This window comes from Oncorhynchus mykiss, chromosome 31 (assembly GCF_013265735.2).
Source record: "Oncorhynchus mykiss isolate Arlee chromosome 31, USDA_OmykA_1.1, whole genome shotgun sequence".
Lineage (NCBI taxonomy): Eukaryota > Metazoa > Chordata > Actinopteri > Salmoniformes > Salmonidae > Oncorhynchus > Oncorhynchus mykiss.
This window is the reverse complement of record NC_050571.1, coordinates 8218903-8225064: the sequence shown is the minus strand read 5'-3', so window position 1 is coordinate 8225064 and position 6162 is coordinate 8218903. Positions and strand designations below refer to the sequence as shown.

At 45.6% G+C, this 6162-nt stretch overlaps 1 protein-coding gene across 1 annotated transcript in view; it reads left to right on the top strand.

Moving 5' to 3' along the window:
* The first annotated feature begins 512 nt into the window (after positions 1-512).
* LOC110504516 (complexin-2) overlaps positions 513-6162 on the top strand; it is a 51332-nt gene continuing 45682 nt past the window's right edge. Inside the window, exon 1 of the mRNA XM_021583273.2 lies at positions 513-622. The gene's annotated coding sequence lies outside the window, so the exon portion shown is untranslated. The remainder of the gene's footprint in view (positions 623-6162) is intronic.

The window sequence follows — 6162 nt, the reverse complement described above, 5'->3', positions numbered from 1 at the left end:
TCTGATCAGTGCTCCTACAGTACCATTGGCTTCAATCTGATCAGTGCTCCTAAAGTACCATTGGCTTCAATCTGATCAGTGCTCCTACCCTTGGCATCTACAATATCAATTTAATGCATGTATCTATGTGTCACCGAAATCAATAATAAATTATATTGAATATCTCTTAATACCTCTTTGTTGTCACCCCGTAGTGTATTGTAGGCCTATAAGTTCTCTACTCAAGTCTGCCAAAAAGCATAATGGGTTCTAAATAACAATATAACAGCACATTGTAGACAATCTTTATCCATGAAAAGTATTTTACAATAAGTAATATACATTACCAGAAATAACCATTTGGTGTCCATGAAATCTACTAAATCCGGACTATATAAAGTTGACTTGAACTATTCTAGGGGATACAAAAATGCGAACCGTGTATGTTGTGATATTTTCAGTATCTTTCTTTGGAGAAGCTTGAAGTGGTAGTATGAATAGTGAAGGGGGCGGTAGGGAGAGGAAAATAGACGAGACTGAGGGCGTGCGATACTACTGGAGCATTTACCGGTGGAGGATACAGACAGACTGGTTGGTTGGGGACCGAGAGAGCCGCTGCCTGACTTTCTCCAGTCGTTCTAAGGTTTGTAAAACTACCGATCAATTCATTCTGAGGAACAACAATTTACCATAGCTGGAACACGTTTTGACTCTCCACTTGACTGGTACTGAAACCAGCTAGGGCTACTGGTAGTGCGAACTGAAGTCGAAGATGGAGAAAGGGTTGGGCACGCGATGGTTTCAAGGCGTGTTGAGCTGTTAGTTTCAGCACCGTGTTGTTGGAAGAAGACAAGAGTGCTCATGGTTGTTGCCTATTTTGACACCATAATCTCGCCGTAGGTGAGGGGGAATTTGTGTCCACCTCAAAGCTATTGAGCGCGGTTGAGAAAGGAGAGATGCGTGTGTGTAACGCTGATGTTTTTCCCGGAATGGGCAGTTGTTGTGCATGCATTAGATAGTCTATTGAGATGCTCTATTCGATGAGCGAATGGTTTGAACAAAATATTGACATGTCTATTGTGTTGTTTAAGTTGTACATGCATGTTATATGTTGTATGCGTAGACCAGCGTGTTTTTGTTGACGGTGTAGGTTACCAGTCTGTTGAAATGAGCCACATTCAGGTTATGGACACATTAAATATTTGATGTGATGCTAAATTGATTAGCCAATATATGCATGCTATATGCACTCACAACGTGTGTGTGTGTGTGTGTGTGTGTGTGTGTGTGTGAGAGAGAGAGAGAGAGAGAGAGAGAGAGAATGTAAACATAAGTATACAGACTACAGAAACATCTAGTACACTGGTACACCAATTAGACCATGTTAAAACCCTTGTTGTTGAGAACTGAAGGATGAGTTCAACATTTACAGTCAGTGTCAGTGTTTCACCATTAGCCTACCAATGGTAATACTTTTGACAGTTGCTTATAGCTGAAAGCAACATCCTCCAGCCATGTAAGTACAGTAGCCTATCAGAGCTTGGAGGCAGCCAACCCTACAGTTCATTCATGCAACCCTCATTCATGTTAAGTGCGAGAACCTTTTGGACAAAGATGTCATAATATGCAGTGAGGTCATATAGATTGCTTTGTTTGCATCCAATACTAAAATGTTCAAGTAAAACACCTACAGTGTATGTTGTGACAATTGTATAGCTGTAATATTAGCCTACAGCCTCCAGCAGCTGCTGAGGAGGAAATGCCACACAGGCTTGCCTGTCACCTAGTTGGAAAGAGATTAATTGTCTTGTCAGTAGTGGGCTGACGATGACAGATGTGGAGATGGAGAGTTTGATGATTCCTGTTCGAGTTCTATTCTGTTAGCAGAGGAGATAGAGGGGGAGAGAGTGAGAGAGGGGAGAAGGAGAGAGATGGGGGGGAGAAGGGGGGAGAGAAAGAAAGAGAGAGGGGTGAGAGAGAGAGAGAGAGAAAGAGAGGTGGAGAGAGATATAGAAAGAGGGAGGGGGAGAGAGAGAAAAGAGAGGGGGAGAGAGAGATAGAAAGAGGGAGGGGGAGAGAGAGAAAAGAGAGGGGGAGAGAGAGATAAAAAGAGAGGGGAGAGAGAGATAGGGAGGGGGAGAGAAAAAAGAGAGGGGGAGAGAGAGATAGAAAGAGGGAGGGGGAGAGAGAAAAAAGAGAGGGGGAGAGAGTGAGAGAGGAGAGAAGGAGAGAGAGGGGGGAGAAGGGGGAGAGAGAGGGGGGAGAGAAAGAAAGAGAGGGGTGAGAGAGAGAAAGAGAGGTGGAGAGAGATATAGAAAGAGGGAGGGGGAGAGAGAAAAGAGAGGGGGAGAGAGAGATAGAAAGAGGGAGGGGGAGAGAGAGAAAAGAGGGGGAGAGAGAGATAAAAAGAGAGGGGAGAGAGAGATAGGGAGGGGAGAGAAAAAAGAGAGGGGGAGAGAGAGATAGGGAGGGGGAGAGAGAAAAGAGAGAGGGAGAGAGAGATAGAAAGAGGGAGGGGGAGAGAGAAAAAGAGAGGGGGAGAGAGAGATAGAAAGAGGGAGGGGGAGAGAGAGAAAAGAGTGGGAGAGAGAGATAGAAAGAGGGAGGGGGAGAGAGAAAAGAGAGGGGAGAGAGAGAGATAGAAAGAGGGAGGGGGAGAGAGAGAAAAGAGAGAGGGAGAGAGAGATAGAAAGAGGGAGGGGGAGAGAGAGAAAAGAGAGGGGGAGAGAGAGATAAAAAGAGAGGGGAGAGAGAGATAGGGAGGGGGAGAGAAAAAGAGAGGGGGAGAGAGAGATAGGGAGGGGGAGAGAGAAAAGAGAGAGGGAGAGAGAGATAGAAAGAGGGAGGGGAGAGAGAAAAAAGAGAGGGGGAGAGAGAGATAGAAAGAGGGAGGGGGAGAGAGAGAAAAGAGAGGGAGAGAGAGATAGAAAGAGGGAGGGGGAGAGAGAGAAAAGAGAGGGGGAGAGAGAGATAGAAAGAGGGAGGGTGAGAGAGAGAAAAGAGAGAGGGAGAGAGAGATAGAAAGAGGGAATGGGAGAGAGAGAAAAGAGAGGGGAGAGAGAGCTAGAAAGAGGGTGGGGGAGAGAGAGAGAGAGATGAGGCCAGCTGCAGGCAGGGACTGAGCTGCTGAACCACAGAGGACTCAAACTGATGAATTATTAATACAATCTCCCACAGAAATAAACCTCAATCAAGATGTTGTGAGATGTTTATAATGCAATAATGAAAACAATAAAAAACTACTGTTACAATTACCTGGACAAATTGTCCCTGTGATGAGGATGTTACCATGCTGGTTCAAAGGATTTGCCTCGATCTGTATTTCCGTAGCCAGTAGACATAGTGTTTGCCAAATGGCACCTTATTCCCTATATAGTGCACTACTTTTTACCAGTGTCCCAAATGGCACCTTATTCCCTATATAGTGCACTACTTTTTACCAGTGTCCCAAATGGCACCTTATTCCCTATATAGTGCACTACTTTTGACCAGAGGAGCTGATTGTAATTGAATAGAGCTTCTAGAACTGAAATGAAACCAGGTAAATGATAATGATTCTAATCTATAGTTGAAATGGTATGCTGATGGTCCCTAAGACCTTCATGGATAGAGCTTCTAATCCATCTGAAATGGTATGCTGATGGTCCCTAAGACCTTCATGGATAGAGATTCTAATCTATCTGAAATGGTATGCTGATGGTCCCCAAGAACTTCATGGATAGAGCTTCTAATCTATCTGAAATGGTATGCTGATGGTCCCCAAGAACTTCATGGATAGAGCTTCTAATCCATCTGAAATGGTATGCTGATGGTCCCCAAGAACTTCATGGATAGAGCTTCTAATCCATCTGAAATGGTATGCTGATGGTCCCCAAGAACTTCATGGATAGAGCTTCTAATCCATCTGAAATGGTATGCTGATGGTCCCCAAGAACTTCATGGATAGAGCTTCTAATCCATCTGAAATGGTATGCTGATGGTCCCTAAAAACTTCATGCCTGCTCAAAGGATGTTATCTGTGGGCTTATCTTTCCTTGCCAGACTTGTGTTGCTGTAAAGTGCCTAGACCCGTGGTACATATATTTGAAAATAAAAATGCACGCACGGAGGTGTACACACACACACACACACACACACACACACACAGCACAGTAACACACACAGTAGTGAAATCATATACACGTGCAGACCAGGTGAGATATACAGTTTTGATGATGGGTGGTTCAACGATTGTATCCATAAGTAGTTAGCAGCACCTCGCTACGCCCACAGTAACATCTGCTAAACGCGTGTATACGACCAATGACATCTGCTAAACGCGTGTATACGACCAATGACATCTGCTAAACGCGTGTATACGACCAATGACATCTGCTAAACGCGTGTATACGACCAATGACATCTGCTAAACGCGTGTATACGACCAATGACATCTGCTAAACGCGTGTATACGACCAATGACATCTGCTAAACGCGTGTATACGACCAATGACATCTGCTAAACGCGTGTATACGACCAATGACATCTGCTAAACGCGTGTATACGACCAATGACATCTGCTAAACGCGTGTATACGACCAATGACATCTGCTAAACGCGTGTATACGACCAATGACATCTGCTAAACGCGTGTATACGACCAATGACATCTGCTAAACGCGTGTATACGACCAATGACATCTGCTAAACGCGTGTATACGACCAATGACATCTGCTAAACGCGTGTATACGACCAATGACATCTGCTAAACGCGTGTATACGACCAATGACATCTGTTAAACACGTGTATACGACCAGTAAATATTTGATTTGACCTCACTAATATTTGCCCTTTTAGTGTTTACAGTAGCCTAACAGTACAGAACAACACTGCTGTTGTTGTTGTTACACTAGGTTTTGCAGATGAGGACGATGAATCGTTTTGACGGAGGCTAATTAGACCCCACAGTGTAGAGGAGGGGGGGGGGGGTTCCCCAGGTGCCTCTCAGCAGGGGGTCAATAAGACAAGACCCCGCAGGAGGGGGGGGGGGGGGTTGTTCAATGAGCTGAAACATTCACATTCTTCACAACCTTGCAGATAGAATTGTATTGAATAGAACAGCTGACATGATGATTCCCCAATTATTATTACTTTTATCCGTTATTTAAACTAGGCAAGTCAGAACAAAAAAGAACAAATTCTTATTTACAATGACATCCTAACCCAGCCAAAACCCTAGGTTGCTGGCTAGCGGAGTAGAACACCTATTAAGACGAGGTGCTGGCTAGCGGAGTAGAACACCTATTAAGACGAGGTGCTGGCTAGCGGAGTAGAACACCTATTTAGACGAGGTGCTGGCTAGCGGAGTAGAACACCTATTAAGACGAGGTGCTGGCTAGCGGAGTAGAACACCCATTAAGACGAGGTGCTGGCTAGCGGAGTAGAACACCTATTTAGGCGAGGTGCTGGCTAGCGGAGTAGAACACCTATTTAGACGAGGTGCTGGCTAGCGGAGTAGAACACCTATTTAGGCGAGGTGCTGGCTAGCGGAGTAGAACACCTATTAAGACGAGGTGCTGGCTAGCGGAGTAGAACACCTATTTAGGCGAGGTGCTGGCTAGCGGAGTAGAACACCTATTTAGACGAGGTGCTGGCTAGCGGAGTAGAACACCTATTTAGGCGAGGTGCTGGCTAGCGGAGTAGAACACCTATTAAGACGAGGTGCTGGCTAGCGGAGTAGAACACCTATTTAGACGAGGTGCTGGCTAGCGGAGTAGAACACCTATTTAGACGAGGTGCTGGCTAGCGGAGTAGAACACCTATTTAGACGAGGTGCTGGCTAGCGGAGTAGAACACCCATTAAGACGAGGTGCTGGCTAGCGGAGTAGAACACCTATTAAGACCAGGTGCTGGCTAACGGAGTAGAACACCTATTTAGACGAGGTGCTGGCTAGCGGAGTAGAACACCCATTAAGACGAGGTGCTGGCTAGCGGAGTAGAACACCTATTTAGGCGAGGTGCTGGCTAGCGGAGTAGAACACCTATTTAGACGAGGTGCTGGCTAGCGGAGTAGAACACCTGTTAAGACGAGGTGCTGGCTAACGGAGTAGAACACCTATTTAGACGAGGTGCTGGCTAGCGGAGTAGAACACCTATTAAGACGAGGTGCTGGCTGGCGGAGTAGACAACTTGAAAATAAAG